At 46.4% G+C, this 19651-nt stretch overlaps 1 long non-coding RNA gene across 2 annotated transcripts in view; it reads right to left on the bottom strand.

Moving 5' to 3' along the window:
• Window positions 1-2990: 2990 nt before the first annotated feature.
• LOC309451863 overlaps window positions 2991-19651 on the bottom strand; it is an 80552-nt gene continuing 63891 nt past the window's right edge. For both annotated transcript variants that reach the window (XR_014186345.1, XR_014186346.1), the window contains exon 3: window positions 2991-3052. This is a non-coding gene — a long non-coding RNA (uncharacterized lncRNA). The remainder of the gene's footprint in view (window positions 3053-19651) is intronic.

Here is a 19651-nt window from a genome sequence, read left to right as displayed (position 1 = left end):
TCAGGCAGGGTCACTATAATGGCACAGAGGCACAGGGTCTCAGGCAGGGTCACTATGATGGCACAGAGGCACAGCGTCTCAGGCAGGGTCACTATGATGGCACAGAGGCACAGCGTCTCTATGCAGGGTAACTATGAATGCACCGAGGCAGAGCATTTCAGGCAGGGTCACCGTGATGGCACAGAGGCACAGCGTCTCCAGGCAGGGTCACTATAATGGCACAGAGGCACACCATCTCTAGGCAGGGTCACTATGATGGCACAGAGGCACAGGGTCTCCAGGCAGGGTCACTATGATGGCACAGAGGCACAGCGTCTCTATGCAGGGCATTATGATGGCAAAGAGGCACAGCGTCTCAGGCAGGGTCTACTATGATGGCACAGAGGCACAGCGTCTCAGGCAGGGTCACTATGATGGCACAGAGGCACAGCGTCTCAGGCAGGGTCACTATGATGGCACAGAGGCACAGCGTCTCAGGCAGGGTCACCGTGATGGCACAGAGGCACAGCGTCTCCAGGCAGGGTCACTATAATGGCACAGAGGCACAGCGTCTCAGGCAGGGTCACTATCATGGTACAGAGGCACAGCGTCTCCAGGCAGGGTCACTATGATGGCACAGAGGCACAGCGTCTCAGGCAGGGTCACTATGATGGCACAGAGGCACAGCGTCTCAGGCAGGGTCACTATGATGGCACAGAGGCACAGCGTCTCAGGCAGGGTCACTCTCATGGCACAGAGGCACAGCGTCTCAGGCAGGGTCACTATCATGGCACAGAGGCACAGCGTCTCCAGGCAGGGTCACTATCATGGCACAGAGGCTCAGCGTCTCCAGGCAGGGTCACTATCATGGCACAGAGGCAGAGCGTCTCAGGCAGGGTCACTATCATGGCACAGAGGCACAGCGTCTCCAGGCAGGGTCACTATGATGGCACAGAGGCACAGCGTCTCCAGGCAGGGTCACTATCATGGCACAGAGGCAGAGCGTCTCAGGCAGGGTCACTATCATGGCACAGAGGCACAGCGTCTCCAGGCAGTGTCACTATGATGGCACAGAGGCACAGCGTCTCAGGCAGGGTCACTATGATGGCACAGAGGCACAGCGTCTCAGGCAGGGTCACTATGATGGCACAGAGGCACAGCGTCTCCAGGCAGGGTCACTATCATGGCACAGAGGCACAGCGTCTCAGGCAGGGTCACTATGATGGCACAGAGGCACAGCGTCTCCAGGCAGGGTCACTATGATCGCACAGAGGCACAGCGTCTCAGGCAGGGTCACTATGATGGCACGGAGGCACAGCGTCTCCAGGCAGGGTCACTATGATGGCACAGAGGCACAGCGTCTCCAGGCAGGGTCACCGTGATGGCACAGAGGCACAGCGTCTCCAGGCAGGGTCACCGTGATGGCACAGAGGCACAGCGTCTCTAGGCAGGGTCACTATGATGGCACAGAGGCACAGCGTCTCAGGCAGGGTCACTATGATGGCACAGAGGCACAGCGTCTCCAGCCAGGGTCACTATCATGGCACAGAGGCACAGCGTCTCAGGCAGGGTCACTATGATGGCACAGAGGCACAGCGTCTCAGGCAGGGTCACTATGGTGGCACAGAGGCACAGCGTCTCAGGCAGGGTCACTATGATGGCACAGAGGCACAGCGTCTCAGGCAGGGTCACTATGATGGCACAGAGGCCCAGCGTCTCCAGGCAGGGTCACTATGATGGCACAGATGCACAGCGTCTCAGGCAGGGTCACTATGATGGCACAGAGGCACAGGGTCTCCAGGCAGGGTCACTATGATGGCACAGAGGCACAGCGTTTCAGGCAGGGTCACTATGATGGCACAGAGGCACAGCGTCTCCGGCAGGGTCACTATGATGGCACAGAGGCACAGCGTCTCAGGCAGGGTCACTATGATGGCACAGAGCCACAGCGCCACAGCGCCACAGTCAAAGGGTCTCAGTCATACTCACAGCATCACAAAGTCACAGACTCACATAGTCAGAGTCACATATACACTTAGACACAGAGTCAGAGTCACAGTCACAAAGTCGCAGTAACAGTCACAGAGTCACAGTCACCGTGTCACAGTGTCATAGACAGACAGTGTCACAGTGACAGTCTCGTTCAGAGTCACAGAGTCACAGAGTCACAGAGTAACAGAGTCACAGAGTCACAGTCAGTCACAGCGTCACAGAATCAGCGTCACAGCGTCAGAGCCACAGCGTCACAGCGTCAGAGCCACAGCGTCAGAGTCACTGTGTCACACTGTCACAGAGTCATAGAGACATAGTGTCACATAATCACAGTTTCACAGTCACAGGGTTACTATGTCACAGAGTCTCAGTGTGACAGTCAAAAAGTCAGAGTCACAGGGTCACTATGTCACAGAGTCTCAGTGTGACAGTCAAGAAGTCAGAGTCACAGGGTTGTCACAGGGTCGTCACAGGGTCGTCACAGGGTCTGATTTATAGTTACAGAGCCACAGAATCACAGTGACAGTCACATATTCACAGACTCACAGTCACAGTGTCACAGAGTCACAGAATTACAGTGACAGTCACAGAGTCACAGTCAAAGTGTCACAGTGTCACAGAGTCATAGAGACACAGTGTCACAGTCAAAGTGTCTCAGTCACAATCACAGTGTCACAAAGACACAGTCACAGTCACAGAATCACAAAGACACAGAGTCACAGTCACTGTGTCACAGTGTCACAGAGAGACAGTGTCACAGTGTCGAGGGTTAAGATTGCAGGGTGACAATAAAACCCTGGCATATGTATTGTTAACCTCCTCTCCCCGCTTCCCACTAAGGACAGGCGATCGGGAGGGAAAGAAGAACAGAGAGAAGAGAGTTGGAAAAGTTAAAGATGTTTTACTAATGCTACTAATAAGAATAGAGAAAATAATACAAAATATACAAAACCAATCTTGAAAGTCTCAGCAACTGCAGAGCCGGCACCCAAAGTCCTGGATTAGACTCTGCAACAAGGCGGAGCTGGATTCAGTCTGTCACTAGGCCTCAGTTTGCAGGGACGACCAGCAAGGTCCTCTCCTAATGTCGGTCATAAGCAGAAGGGAAAAGGGCAAAAGGGAACGAGATCCTTGTGATCTCCCACTTTTATATGAAGTATTCACGTGAATGGAATGTTATACACAGTTGGTCAGTTTCTTAGTCACTTGTTTCTCGTTACCCCTCTCGCGAGAGATCCATCCATGCTTATCAATAAGTTTGCATTCCATTGCTAGGTTTACCAAAACATGTGTCTGGTTCTCCAGGAAAATGCAGTTAATATGAAGGCTTTAGCTGACAGGCAAAATTCACTGAAAGAGAAACTTGTTTTTAACAAAACCAGGACATTCCACCCCTTATAATATGCCATTCACTGAATACTTAAACCTTATCAATACAATCTATCAACACAATCTAATTAATCACTACTACTATATATATATATATACATATATACACAGGAGTAATTAATCAGTGGACCATCCTTTAAAAAGTTCATTAAGTTCATTTTGTCACGACAGTCTCCCAGGGCAGGAAAAATGGTACAAGTGCATCTCATGACCACTGTTTGTGGGTTAAAGACATCAACTTCGAAGAATTTGTCAGGCGCCACTCAAAGAAGCCAGCTCTGGTTTCATCATCACTGTTTTGATCTGAAAGACACTTATTTAATACTGTTAGTATGGCAATTCACATCCTGCAGTTCAGTATTGAATATTTTCACCTAAACTCAAATCCCCTTGAGGTCCACACCGAACTTCTCCATCCTTAAGCATCACCCACCAGGTGCTGCCAGGTCCCTGGGCAAAAACAATCCTGCGAATGGGTTTGCCTTTGCCTGAGGCAGGAGGAACCCAGACTGCCTTTCCTAACATGTTTTTCATGTGTACTACAGGGACTTTATCTCCTTCTACAGTCCGTAGAATTTCTGATTGGGCAGGCCCGGCTCGATTGGTTGATCCCCTGGTGTTGACCAACCAAGTGGCTTTTGCTAAATGTGAATCCCAGTTTTTAAAGGTTCCACGACCAACTGCCTTTAGTGTAGTTTTTAGCAAACCATTGTACCTTTCAATTTTCCCAGAGGCTGGTGCATGATATGGAATATGATATACCCACTCAATACCATGTTCTTTGGCCCAATTGTCTATAATACTGTTTTTGAAATGAGTACCATTGTCTGATTCAATTCTTTCTGGCGTACCGTGTCGCCAAAGGACTTGCTTTTCAAGGCCCAAGATAGTGTTTTGGGCTGTAGCATGAGGTACAGCATATGTTTCCAACCATCCAGTGGTTGCTTCCACCATTGTAAGTACATAACGCTTACCTTGACGTGTTTGTGGAAGTGTAATATAATCAATCTGCCAAGCTTCTCCATACTTATACTTTAACCATCGCCCCCCATACCATACAGGCTTTAACCGTTTCGCTTGTTTGATTTCGGCGCAAGTTTCACATTCATGAATAACCTGTGAAGTAGTGTCCATAGTTAAATCCACCCCTTGATCGCGAGCCCATTTATACGTTGCATCTCTACCTTGATGCCCTGAAGCATCATGGGCCCACCGAGCTAGGAAAAGTTCACCTTTATGTTGCCAGTCCAAGTCCACCTCAGCTACTTTAATCTTAGCAGCTTGATCCACGTGTTGGTTGTTTAGATGTTCCTCGGTGGCTCGACTTTTAGGCACATGAGCATCTACATGCCGAACTTTCACAGGCAGGCTCTCTAGCCGAGCAGCAATGTCTTGCCACAGTGTGGCAGCCCAAATGGGTTTACCTCTGCGCTGCCAGTTGCTTTTCTTCCATTGCTGTAGCCACCCCCACAAGGCATTTGCTACCATCCATGAGTCAGTATAGAGATAAAGTATTGGCCACTTCTCTCGTTCAGCAATGTCCAAAGCCAGCTGGATGGCTTTCACTTCTGCAAATGGACTCGATTCACCTTGTCCTTCAGTGGCTTCTGTAACTTGTCGTGTGGGACTCCACACAGCAGCTTTGCACCTTCGATGTTTTCCTACAAGACGACAGGATCCATTTGTGAACAGTGCATACTGCTTATCAGTCTCTGAAAGAGGATTATACGGTGGTGCTTCTTCAGCACGTTTTACTTCCTCATCTGGAGACATCCCAAAGTCTTTGCTTTCTGGCCAGTCTGTAATCACTTCTAAGATCCCTGGGCGATTGGGATTTCCAATTCGAGCTCGTTGCGTGATCAATGCAATCCATTTACTCCACGTAACTTCGGTCGCATGATGTGGAGAGGAAACTGTCCCTTTGAACATCCAGCTCAGCACCGGCAGTCGAGGTGCCAGGAGGAGCTGTGCTTCAGTACCGATCACTTCTGAAGCAGCTCGAACTCCTTCGTATGCTGCTAGTATCTCTTTTTCAGTTGGAGTATAGTTGGCCTCAGATCCTTTGTATCCTAGACTCCAAAAACCTAAGGGTTGACCTCGGGTTTCTCCTGGTGCTTTCTGCCAGAGGCTCCAGGTAAGTCCATTATCTCCAGCTGCGCTGTAGAGCACATTTTTAACATCTAGTCCAGTCCGAACTGGTCCAAGGGCCACCGCATGAGTTATATCACGCTTCATTTGTTCAAAGGCTTGTCGTTGCTCAGGGCCCCACTCAAACTGGTTCTTTTTTCGAGTCACTCGATAGAGAGGGCTCACAATCTGGCTGTAGTCAGGGATATGCATCCTCCAAAAACCTACAATGCCCAAGAAAGTCTGTGTCTCCTTTTTATTAGTAGGTGGAGACATTGCAGCAATTTTGTTGATCACATCCATTGGGATCTGACGACGGCCATCTTGCCATTTTATTCCTAAAAACTGGATCTCTCGTGCAGGTCCCTTGACCTTGCTTCGTTTTATGGCAAAACCAGCATTCAAAAGAATCTGAATTATTCTCTCACCTTTCTCGAAGACTTCTTTCGCTGTGTCGCCCCATACAATGATGTCATCATTATATTGCAAGTGTTCTGGAGCTTTACCTTGCTCCAGCGTGGTCTGGATCAGTCCATGGCAGATGGTAGGACTGTGTTTCCACCCCTGGGGCAAGCGATTCCACGTGTACTGGATGCCTCTCCAGGTGAAAGCAAACTGCGGCCTGCACTCTGCTGCTACAGGAATAGAGAAAAATGCATTAGCAATGTCAATTGTAGCATACCACTTAGCTGCCTTTGACTCCAGTTCAAATTGCAGTTCTAGCATGTCAGGCACAGCAGCACTCAGTGGTGGCGTAACTTCATTCAGGCCACGATAGTCCACAGTTAGTCTCCACTCGTCACTAGACTTACGCACTGGCCAGATTGGGCTGTTAAAAGGTGAGCGAGTCTTACTGATCACACCCTGGCTTTTCAATTGACGGATCAACTTCTGGATAGGAATCAAAGAGTCTCGATTGGTGCGATATTGCCGACGTGGTAGCAATTGGCACCTGCTGATCGTCAACCATCAGCAGTCCTACAACAGAAAGATTGTCGTGAGACGATGTGGAGAATGCAAAATTGCCGGCAGGAGCTCTTTGAGCACGACGGGCGGGCCGGCGAGAGTAATGAGTCTAATTCAATATGAATTTAACATCAATACCCTTTAATGAACTCTTAACAACACTGAATATCAATGTCCCCAAGACCACTTTTTTCCAACCCTTATATACTCTATACCCAAAAGGCCATGCGGCAAGCACGGGCTACAATTGGTTACACTTGCAGTCATTCTTCCCCCCCCCACGATGGTGATTAGCTGCAGGGCACTGTCCACATGCGCAGCGACGACGACGGCGCCCTCCTGCAGCCTGGGTCGAGGGCAGACCAGCTTCTGTTTACTTCCGTGCGGTCCTAGTGCACCCCAGCCACCTCAAGCCCTGGCTTGTTCACAACATACAGCCCAAAAACTCCACAAAGGATTATCTGAAAGACCAGGCAAATCAGACAGATGTTCAATTTTCTCAGTGTCCACAGCTGCTATACCAAATGCTCACCTATACCCTTTTGGGTCCTTAAAATACCCTCTCTTGAGGTAGTCTATGCCAAGGATGCACAGAGCATCTGGACCAGTCACAATGGGATGCTTTTGCCAGTTTTTTCCAGTTAGGCTCATTTCAGCCTCTACAACAGTCAGTTCCTGGGATCCCCCAGTCACTCCAACAATATTGATGGATTGCGTTCCTTTATAATTAGAAGGAATTATCGTGCACTGAGCACCAGTGTCCACTAAAGCTTTGTACTCCTGGGGGTGTGTTGTACCAGGCCATCTTATTTGTACAGTCCAATAAACTCTGTTATCCCTTTCCTCCACCTGGTTGGAGGCAGGGCACCTCTAATTTCTGTTTTGCACAGTCTCTGGGTGTGAATTAGAGGTTCCTTCAAGAGCATCAGAATCTCTTCTGCTCCTTTTGTAAACTGGAGCAGCCACCTTCCTAGGAGTTTTTCCTTTGATCTCACGTACTCGTGCTTGAAGTTCTGAGGTAGGTCTTCCATGCCACTTATTCATGTTTTCTCCCTGCTCATGTAGGAAGAACCACAGTGAACCTCTTTTTGTGGGCTGCCTCTGTCCTCTCTCTCGAGACTGGAAATGCCTTTTCCTAATAGCTGAAACATAGGTTTGTGCAGGTCGTGAATGGTATGTGTCTTCTCTGAGTTCTTTGATTTCTTGCAACAGCTTTTCAAACCGGTCATCAGATTTTTCACACAGTTTCTCCACAGCAGAGACACAAGCCCGTAGAGAACCAGCAAGGCTGTCCTCAAAGTTCCGGAGCTGCTCAACCACTTCAGTAATATCTTGTACACCTCCAGCTGACCAGACCATTCCTGCCAATGACTTAGCATATGCAGGTGGTGCACTTTGTACAAATCTGGGCCACAGAGGTCGTGTACAATTGATTCTATCTGGGTCTGTCCCCTCTTGGCTGTTTGGCCCAAAATAAATGATCTCTCGCACAGCTAATTCTCTCAGGAACTGAATACCTTTCTCCATAGTATTCCATTTCCCTAACTTGGATATACAATCTTCCTTGTAGGGAAATCTTACTTTCATAGCTGCCAGGAGTCGGGTCCAGAGAGTAGTGGCATTAGACTCTCTTGAAATTGCCCTATCAATGGTGGAATCTCTTGACAGAGATCCCAGCTGCCTGGCTTCACCACCTTCCAATTCAATTGTTCCTGCCCCATTGTCCCAGCATCGGAGCAGCCAGGTTAAAATATTCTCGCCTTCACGACGACTAAAGTCTTTTCGCAGATCTCTCAGCTCACCTGGAGAAAAGGACCGAGTGGTGGTCACTTCATCTCCTCCCTGTCCTGATGGTGCCCCTTGGGTTGATGGTGGCCCTGTGCCAACATCTGCTGCACGGGTAGTCTTTCTAGTGACTTTCTTACAACCGGCAACTGATGCTGGTATGGGTTCACCATCATTTGATTCATTTCCAGAGTCTGAATGACTGTCACAGTGATTGCTGTGGTTACAGCAGCAACAGTGACCAGTGTGTGAAGAAGGGGGGGCTGCCTTGTTGGCCTTTGAGGCTGGAGAAGTAATGTTATCTGCAGCGACCTTGGCAGAGGAACTCTGCGGAGGAGTTGTAGCTTCAGCCTGAGAAGCCGCCGTTGGGGGGCAGTGGCTGCAGCGGCAGCTTTCGCTGTTTTGCTCTTTCTCGAGAGGCCAGGAGTGCTTTTTGTTAAAGCTCCCAAAGACGCACCGCAAATCTTAGGACTAAAAAGAGACGCAAACCTCCTGTTGAACCCCATTTCTCTTAACATTAACAGAAACTGACACACATTCATCAAACCTGATAACACCATCACAGTTCTATCAAAACTCCAAGGATATTCAAAGCTCTCTAAAACATTTGCGAACTGTCCTAGTGAAAAAACGAAAGTATTGTTAGTCAGCCTTTCTAAAGATTCACTCGACCAATTAACAAACACAGAGCCATACTGCTCTTTAATCTCTCCTGGATGCTTTTCAAGGTAAAGCAGAAGTGAGTAGAAATTCATTAGCAGCTGCAGTATAACGAAATAAACCAGTGACAAACCACACAGTATCATCATGATCATTGTCCAGTTCCTTGTTGTTATATAATGAATACTTCAACTTAAAAAGAAGGCCCAATACAGATATGGAATCAGTGAGCACAATGTAGAAAATAACTGATACAACTTATGCCATAACATCTTTAAATCAGTGTAATTCACTTTGCCTTAATACCACTAAATAAAGTCCAAAGCAAACAGACGTGGAGTATCACAACTCTATGAGCTGGCACTGTGGCAAGAAAATTGAAAATTATGTCAGAGCAGTAGAAAAGCCAAAATATCTCCAAATTTACCCCTTTCTCTTTGCCCCACGTTGGGCGCCAATTATCTGTAGAGGGTTAAGATTGCGGGGTGACAATAAAACCCTGGCAGATGTATTATTAACCTCCTCTCCCCCCACTTCCCCTTTTTGCCCCTCCCTCTCCCCCCTTCCCACTCAGCACAGGCGATCGGGAGGGAAAGAAGGACAGAGAGAAGAGAGTTGGAAAAATTAAAGATGTTTTACTAATGCTACTAATAAGAATAGAGAAAATAATACAAAATATAAAAAACCAATCTTGAAAGTCTCAGCAACTGCAGAGCTGGCACCCAAAGTCCTGGATTAGACTCTGCAGCCAACCGGAGCTGGATTCAGTCTCTCACTAGGCCTCAGTTCGCAGGGACGACTAGCAAGGTCCTCTCCTAATGTCGGCCATAAGCAGAAGGGAAGAAGCAAAGGCAAAAGGGAAAAGGGACGAGATCCTCGTGATCTCCCACTTTTATATGAAGTATTCACGTGAATGGAATGTTATACACAGTTGGTCAGTTTCTTGGTCACTTGTTTCTCGTCGCCCCTCTCGCGAGATGTCCATCCATGCTTATCAATAAGTTTGCATTCCATTGCTAGGTTTAGCAAAACTTGTCTCTGGTTCTCCAGGAAAATGCAGTTAATATGAAGGCTTTAGCTGACAGGCAAAATTCACTGAAAGAGAAACTTGTTTTTAACAAAACCAGGACACCTCTCTTCTTTCCTTTTCTCTCACTCTCCTGCTTCCTGCCTCTTTTCTTTCAAATTCTCCATTTCAGTCCTGCAGCCCAACACTACTTTTTATTCTTACTTCCCTTTCTCCTGCTCCCTTCGCTTTCTCCCTCTGTCCCATATTTTTCTTCCCGACTTGTCTGTTGGAGACTTTGGGCCACTTTGGCCCCAGGTCTGGGGATGGTTTGGCCAGTTTTCAGAGACTTCGCTGGTGACAGCAGGGACAGCAGGCAGTGACAGGCCCGGGGCTCACAGGCTCCCCCTCCCCTAGGGGGCACTCGGCTGCCACACCCAGCTGACATAGAGCCTTTGTCACAATGCCCGCTACCGTGGCGAGGATGCGGTGACTCTGCAGGTGACAGGGACACTGCAGGACTTGGTGTCAGCTCAGCAATTTCTTAGTTCCCCAAAGAAGCTGAATTCTGCACATTGCTGCCTTTGCTGTTGAAATTATGTCATCAGGTGGGTGTTTTGGTGTAATACACTGAAAACCAGAGCAGAAATGGTGAAATATTCCCATGATATGCATGATCCCTGCACCAAACCACCATGATTCAGCCTAAGGAGATCTGCAGCTTATTTTTTTGTACTGCCAGCAGATTGTGGAAGTACACTATAAAAACCATCTTTATGGAGAGATCTTTGCATTTTAGGCTTAGTCTAAGTGTCTCAAGTAGCTGGGGGTTTTGTTTGGGCCTAATCCATAAGGTCTGATGGCTTTCCTCCTGCTCTGAAGGTGAATGTGGTAGAAAATATAAAGCAAATAAATGTCCTGCAGCCTAGCCTTTCCTTGCCTTGCCTTGCAGTCCTTATGCTTGGCAAAAGGAGAGGATTAAATGATTTTGCTAGTTAAAGTAATCAATGAAATATCGTTGCAAGTGTGGGTCTACGGTGAGAGATGTCTGGATTTCTGTTCGTAATAGCACAAATCTTTTTAGCCTGTTCCCAGGAATTGATGGAATAGGAAAGGAGTCCAAAGTAGTGTACATATTCATTTTCCAAGTAACTGTTTTATATGTCTGTAATGGAGAAGAAGATTGTCTAGGAGAAGCCAGAGGAGTTCCATTCCACATCTCTGTCATTGGGTGGATTGGATGACTTCAGGGTTTGCAGTGACAGGAGTTTCCTGTGTGATTTACAGCTCAAATATGGTCAGAGAAACTGTCCTCATTTCATTTTTCATTTCTCTCACATGGATACCCAGAGAGATTTTAACCTGGACTGCAGACTGGTGACTTCCACTAGTCTTTTGCTGACATGGTTAACTTAGGAATTAAAACATCAGACTTGTTTGTAAAGAAATTTTCAATTGGTGAAGGACATTTAGAGGAGGAATGATGCTAATGAACATATGTGGAATAATGTGAAATGACTCTTCAAAAAATAATAAAGGGAAAGTTTGTGGGAAAAAAAAAAAAAAAATAATCAGGGCAGCTGATGTTTTCTATCCCCCAAATCCCTTGGGCAGCAGTCTGAAGAGCTCTCTATTAGTCATGGTGCCAGGATCTGTCATGTTTCTAGAAACTGAGTTTAGAAGCTTTTAGAGGTGATTTGATCAACATGTGGTCACCGTTCCTGGTCAGAGATTAGGGTAGGTGCAAGATTTTGCAGGGACATCTGGCTGGAAGTTTTGATTAAACAGTATGGAGGATTAAATAGTACATAGGATTAAATAGTATATAGGATTGCAGTACAAGTGCTTTGCATCCTCTACAAATTGCCAAATAAGTAGTAAAGTTAAACAGACTAGACTAGCATTTTAAAATCAGGAGTGACTGTCTGCAGGCTAAATCATGTTTTCTTGCTATTTGATACTGCACTATAGCCCTTGCGACTTGCTGTCTGGAAGAGAAAAAAAACCCTAACCAAACCAAATCTGAGAGGAAAAAAATCTGGGGAGAGTGCCTGCTTTGAAATAATGTAATTGTTTTTTTCTGTGTTGTGTTTTTTGAAGGTCCAAGTCTCCCTGTAGTGCTTTGTCTTACCCTAGAAGTTCATATACCCACTGCAAGTCACGATCAGGTTCTTTGGGCCCTGTCAGGCTTTGTGAAACTCTGTCAGGCTCTGTTGGGCCCTGTCGGACTCTGTCAAGCTCTGTCAGGCTTTTTCCATGTCCTCTTGGACTCTATTGGGGTCTTCCGGGTGCTTTCAGGCTTTGTTGGGTGCTTTCAGGATTTGTTGGGCTCTGTCAGGCCCTGTCAGGACCTGTCGGGCTCTGTTGGGCCCTGTTGGGGTCTGTCAGGCTTTGTCAGGCCTTGTTGAGCTCTCTTGAGCTCTATCAGGCACTGTTGGGCCCTGTCAGGCTCTGTTGGGTTTTTTCAAGCTCTGTCAGGCTCCATGGGGTTTTGTGGGGCTTTCTGAAGCTTTGTCAGGCCCTGTTGTGCTTTGTCAGGCTCTCTCGGTCTTTATTGGGCTTTGTCGGGCTCTGTCCGGCCCTGTCAGACTTTGCCTGGCTGTCAGGCTCTGATGGTCTCTTTGGGGCTTTGTTGGGCTTTGTTGGGCTCTGTTGGGCTCTGCTGGGCTTTGTCCAGCCCTGTTGGGCTCTGTTGGCCTCTGTCAGCCTCTGTCAGGCTCTGTTTCTCTTGTTTGAGCTTTGTTGGTCTCTGTTGGTCTCTGCTAGGCTTTGTCGGGTTCTCTTCGGCTTTTGGGGGCTCTGTCGGGCTTTAAGGGGCTTTGTTGGGCTTTATTGGGATTTGTCAGGCTTGGTCAAGCCCTGTCGAGCTCTGTCAGACTTTTTTGGGCTCTGTAAGGCTCTATAGGTCTTTGTCAGGTTTTATTGGGCTCTGTTGGGTTTTGTCAGGATCTGTCGGGCTTTGTTGGTCTTTGTCGGGCTCTGGCTCTGTCGGGCTGTGTTGGGCTCGTCAGGCTCTTTCAAGGTTTGTTGGGCTGTGTTGAGCTTTGCCAAAAGAGACCAAAAGAGATTGACAGGGCCTGACAAAGACTGACAAAGCCCAATAAAGCCCGACAAAGACCTGTAGAGCCCGACAGAGCCCAGAAAAATCTGACAAAGCCCAACAGAGCCTGACAGAGCCCAACAGGGCCTGGTAAAGCCCAACAGAGCTGAAGAAAGCCCAATAAAGCCTGAAAGAGACTAACCGGGCCTGACAGAGCCCAACAGAGCCTGACAGAGCTAGACAAAGTCTGATAAAGCCCAATAAAGACCAACAGAGACTGACAAAGCCCAGCAGAGCCCGACAAAGCCCAACAGTGACTGACAGAGCACAACAAAGCCCAACAGCAACTGACAGGGCCCAACAAAACCCAACAAAGCCCAACAGAGCCTGACAAAGCCTGACAAAGCCAGACAAAGTCTGACAGGGCTGGACAGAGCCTGACAAAACCCCATAGCACCTGACAGGGCCCAAAAAAGCCCAAGAGGATTCAACAGAGCCCGATAGAGCATGAGAGAGCCTGACAACACCTGACAAAGCCTGGCAGGGCCTGTACAAAGCCTCAAACCTGGACAGGGCCCAACAAAGCCGACAGAGCCTGACACAGCCTGACAGAGCCCAACAGAGCCCGCCACAGCCTGACAAGGCTTGACAGATCCTGACTAAGCCCAACAGGGCCCAACAGAGCCAGACAGTGCTCGACAGAGCCTGATAGAGCCCAACAAAGACTGAAAGAGCCTGACAAGGCTTGACAGAGCCCAGCAGGGCCCAACAGAGCCTGACAGGTCCTTTCAAAGCCTGACAGAGTCCAACAGAGACCAAACGGACCTGACAGAGCATGAAAAAGCCTGAAAGAGCCTGACAGGGTCTGACAGAGTCAAATAGGGGCCGGAGCTCTTCGGCCAGTTCCTCAGCGATGGGGCTGGCCTCATCTCGCTTCATGTCTTTTAAGAACACCTTGACCATGAGTGGTGATCACCATGCAACTTTGACCTAGAACAATAGTTATGACTCTTCCCTTTGCCTCTTCTTGGAGATGGCAGCAATGGCGACTAGGAATGGGAACGGGAACGACTCCGTGATCGAGAGCTGGAGCGAGCACAGGAAGAACCTGATCGTGACTTGCAGTGGGTATACAAACTTCTAGGGTAAGACAAAGCACTACAGGGAGACTTGGACCTTAAGAAAGCACAACACAGAAAAATATTACATTATTTCAAAGCTGTCACTCTCCCCAGTTTTTTCCTCTCAGATTTGGTTTGGTTGGTTTCTTTTCATTTTCTCTTCCAGAAATTATTAAAGTATTTGACAAGAACTTATACCTTATATTCTATTGTAATACCTTAATAAGGTGTGCCAGAGAAAGAGATGCAGGAGAGTCATTGATCTGTTCACAAAAAATTAGACACATGTTCAATTGTACATTCAAGACAGAGCGTAGTAACAGCGGGACAGCGGGACAGCAGCACAACAAATCTGTAACAAATTCAAATGTTGTTGTCTTACTGTTCCACAATTATGGACAAACTTTCCAGTGATTTATTCCTATCAGACTAACTTCTGCTTTGAAATACATACAGAAACATGGAAAAAAGCCAAATAAACTGTATTTATGAAGACTGATTTTGTGTGGATACACATGCTAGTAAAAAAATAAAAAAAACAAAAAAAAAGAGAGAGAGAAAAATAACTGTTTTCAAGAAATAAAAACTCATCTGTTTTAGTTGCAATACAATAAATGCAATTTACATTAAAATCAAGACAAAATATAAAAACCAAGTGAGTGACACATAGTATTCGACAAAAGCGGCAAATCCAGATCCAGATCCAAACCAGTCAAGTGTTGCCTTGTGTTTCGCATTTATACAATATTTTAGTAGCAGAATAACAGTGTTTGCAAACCTGAAGAAAAACACCACACCTTTCCCAAATGTAAATTCATAGTTGTGTAGCAATGATATTTAAATTTACAGCAATCTATTAAAGACATTTTTTTACTCAGAGGGGCCCCAACAAAATCACTGCAATTACACAGTTTTAGGAACAAATCCCCAGGTACTTAAGGGCACAACAAGGAAGCATGGAGCTGCACAGAGCTGTCCTCACAACAACAGAGTCACTCACTTTTTACCTTGTTGAGTCCAATATTTTAAACATTTACTGGAAAATACATTATGTTAATGCTTGGAAAATTCATACAAGGCTGCGTTGGTTAAAATTCAGCATGGTGTGTAGGAAAAAGGGTGAGATTATGTTTTTACATACTGCTTTTGATGTTCCACTCACTGGCTCCTTTTGACTTCTAGAAGGAGAAATAAAGGTGATCAGAACTTAAATAAAGCATCCGGAACCAACAACAAGCAGTGAAACCAGATTCTAAAGCTTGAACATCAAACTTTATGTTCTGATTGCCTAAGGAATGTGGAAATTTATTCTTATGCATAAACTCTTCTCTCCAGGTGCATTCAGTGCAACTGAAAAATAAACCACACCAAAATTACATTTGTATTTGGTGACTAATCACTCTAATTAGTCATCTGAGGAAAACACAACTAAAATCTCTTTAGAAGAGTGTTTCTTTGTGGAAGCCCAAGCACTGTGATCAAGTCTTTGCCATGTTTAGCCACGAAAGCACCAAAATACATAATATGTCATAAAATATATGCCGTATTGACTGAAAATAGCAGTAGAAATGTCATTTGAAAGCAGTTACAGGGGTTTTGTGTTATTTTGGAGCCCTGCAACAGACCAAAAAGAAACCAAATAAAAGGTCTTAATTACCAGAAACTGCATTAAGTGCTTTAAAGTAATCTTGAAAGCACTGCGATATTTTAGGAAATATTTACGACACTTGAAAACTTGCTGAGATTCCACATACTCATTGAACTGCCACTTCGTTCTTTCATATTTATTTGGTCTTAATCTTTAGTGTGCAAAAAACCTCAGATTTGAGGCCTACGAATACCTGCTATATCCCCGCCTCACCCAAATGATAGAAACAGTCAAACACTGAGAATGAGACTCTACCCAGATGGGAACAAATTCCAAGTTTATGCTACAATGTTTTTACTATAAAAGCAAAAACATAAACAAAGGAATCTCTCCGTGTTCAGGAAATGGGATCTACAACTTGAGTCTCAGAACAACCAGCCCCAAGAACAAACCCAGTTGAATCATCTGAAGAGTCACCGCTGTTCGAACCTCACCTTCTAAAAAAGTAGGCCTGAAAAAGTAGGCCTAAAAATGTAGGCTTATAAAATGTAAGCCTAAAAACGTACAGATCACATAGTCACAGTGACAGTCAGAGAGTCACAGTCACAAAGTCACATAGTCACACAGGCACAGTCACTGTGTCACAGAGTCACAGAGGCACAATGTCATAGTCAATGACTCACTGAGTCATCAAGACAGAGTGTCACAGTCAAAGAGTGTCAGTCACAGTCACAGTGTCACAAAGTCACAGAGTCACAGTCACAGATTCACAGACTCACAGTGTCACAGAGTCTCAGTGTGACAGTCAAAGAGTCTCAGTCACAGTAACAGCGTGACAAAGTCACAGAGTCACAGAATCAGAGTCACAGAGTCGTATTAGCAGTCACAGAGTCACAGAGTCAGAGTCACAGAGTCACAATCATAGAGTCTCAGTCATAGTTACGTAGTCACAGAGTCACAATAAGAGTCACAGAGTCACAGTCACAGACTCAGAAAGACACAGAGACAGTGTCACAAAGTCACAGAGTCACAGAGTCAGAGAGACAGTGTAACAGTCAAGTCTCAGTCACAGTCACAGTGTCACAAAGTCACAGGGTCACAGAGTCAGAGTCACAGAGTCACATTAACAGTCACAGAGTCACAGAGTAACAGAGCCACAGATTCACGGTCACATAATCAGAGTCACAGAGTCAGAGTAACAGAGTCATATTCACAGTGTCACAGTGTCACAGAGTCACAGGCTCACTGTGTCAAAGAGTCTCAGTGTGACAGTCAAAGGGTCTCAGTCACAGTCACAGCGTCACAGAGTAAGAATCACAGTCACAGAGTCTCAGTAATAGATTCATAGAGACACAGAGTCAGAGTCACAGAGACACAATTGCAGAATCACAGAGATAGAGAGTCACATTAATACTCACAGAGTCAAAGAGTCAGTGTCACAGTCACAGAGTCACAGTCAATATGTCACAGGTTCACAGTCACAGAGTCACAGTCAAGGAGTCTGAGTACAGTCACAGTGTCACAAAAGCAGAGGCACAGAGTCACAGATACACATTAACAGTCACAGGGTCACAGAGTCAGAGTCACAGAGTCACGGAGTCACAGTCATAGAGTCAGAGAGTCACAGGCTCATAGTTACACAGTGTCACAGTCAAAGTGTCTCAGTCACAGACAGAGTGTCACAGTGTCACAGAGTCACAGAGTCAGAGTCACAGTCACAGTGTCACAGTGTCACAGAGTCACAGGGTCACAGTGTCACAGAGTCTCAGTGTCACAGTCGAAGAGTCTCAGTCACAGTCACAGTGTCACGATATCAGAGTCACAGAGTCACAGTCAGAGTCAAATTCACAGTCACAGTGTCAGAGTCACAGAGTCACAGAGTCACAGGCTCACTGTGTCACAGTGTCACAGTCATAGACACACAGTGTCACAGTCAGTGTCTCAGCCACAGTCCGTGTCACAAAGTCAGAGTCACAGAGTTAGAGTCACAGTCACAGAGTCACAGAGTCATATTCACAGTCACAGTGTCACATTCATAAAGTCTTAGTCATGGTTGCTTAGTACACAGAGTCACATCACAGTCACAGAGTCACAGACTCACAAAGAAACAGTCACAGAGTAACAGTCACTGTGCCACAGTGTCAGAGTCACAGAGTAATAGTCACAGAGTCACAGATTCACAGAGTCACAGGGTCACTGTGTCACAGAGTCTCAGTGTGACAGTCAAAGGGTTTCAGTCACAGTCACAGTGTCACAAAGTCACAGACTCACAGAGTCAGAGTCACAGTCAGATTTACAGTCACTTAGTCAAAGAGTCAGAGTCACAGTCACAGAATCGCAGTAACAGTCACAGAGTCACAGTCACAGAGTCACAGGGTCACAGAGTCACAGTCACTGTGTCACAGTGTCAGAGTCACAGAATCACAGAGTCACAGAGTAATAGTCACAGAGTCACAGAGTCACAGGGTCACAGAGTCATAGTCACTGTGTCACAGTGTCATAGAGTCATAGAGGCACAGCGTCACAGTCAAAGAGTCTCAGTCACTGTCACAGTGTCACAAAGTCAGAGTCACAGAGTCACAGAGTCATAGAGTAAAATTCACAGTCACAGAGTCACAGTCATAGTGTCACAGTGTCACAGAGTCATAGAGACACAGTGTCACAGTCAAAGTGTCTCAGTCACAGTCACAGTGTCACAAAGTCACAGAGGCAAAGTCATATTCATGGTCACAGTGTCACAGTCATAGAGTCTTAGTCATAGTTGCTTAGTCACAGAGTCACAATAACAGTCACAGAGTCACAGTCACAGACTCACAAAGACGTAGAGTCAGAGTCACAGAGTCACTGTGTCACAGTGTCACAGAGTCATAGAGAGACAGTGTTACAGTGACAGTCTCGTTCACAATCACAGAGTCACAGGGTCACTGTGTCAGAGTGACAGTCACAGAATCAGAGAGTCACGGAGTCAGAGTAACAGAGTCACAGTGTCACTGAATGACAGAGACACAGTGTCAGAGAGTGACAGAGTCACAGTGTCACAGTCACAGGGTCATAGAGCCACAGAATCAAAGTAACAAAGTCATAGTCACAATGTCACAGTGTCACACAGTCACAGAATCAGAGTCACAGAGTCACAGAGTCAGAGTAACAGAGTCACAGGCATAGTGTCACAGTGTCACAGAATCGCAGAGTCACAGAGTCAGAATCACAGAATCAGAGAGTCACAGAGTCAGAGTCACAGTGTCACAGAGTCACAAAATCACAGTGACAGTCACAGAGTCACAGACTGACAATAACAGTCACAGCATCACAGTCACAGAGTCACAGGGTCACTGTGTCACAGAGTCTCAGTGTCATAGTCAAAGAGTCTCAGTCACAGTCACAGTGTTTTACAAAGTCACAGACTCACAGATTAAGAGTCAAAGAGTCACGTTTACAGTCACTTAGTCACAGAGTCGCAGTAACAGATTCACAAGGACACAGAGTCACAGAGTCACAGTCACTGTGTCACAGTGTCACAGTGTCACAGTGACAGTCTTGTTCACAGTCACAGAGTCACAGGGTCACTGTGTCACAGAGTGACAGTCACAGAATCACAGAGTCACAGGGTCACTGTGTCCCAGAGTGACAGTCACAGAATCGCAGAGTCACAGAGTCAGAGTAACAGAGTCACAGTGTCACTGAGTGACAGAGTCTCAGTCACTGAGTCACAGATTCTCAGTCAGAGAGTCTCAGTCACGGTCACAGTGTCACAAAATCAGAGTCACAGTCACAGAGTAACAGAGTCAGACTAACAGAGTCACAGTTACAGTGTCAGAGAGTCACGGAGTCACAGCGTCACAGTCACAGAGTAACAGAGTCAGAGTAACAGAGTCACAGTCAGAGTGTCAAAGTGTCAGAGATTCACAATGTGTCACAGTGTCATAGAGACACAGTGTCAGAGTCAAAGAGTCTCAGTCACAGTCACAGTGTCACATAGTCACAGAGTCACAGAATCA

This window comes from Streptopelia decaocto, assembly GCF_964273445.1.
Source record: "Streptopelia decaocto genome assembly, contig: HAP1_SCAFFOLD_106, whole genome shotgun sequence".
NCBI lineage: Eukaryota > Metazoa > Chordata > Aves > Columbiformes > Columbidae > Streptopelia > Streptopelia decaocto.
Note: the sequence above shows the minus strand (reverse complement) of the source record. Positions and strands in the feature narration are given on the sequence as shown.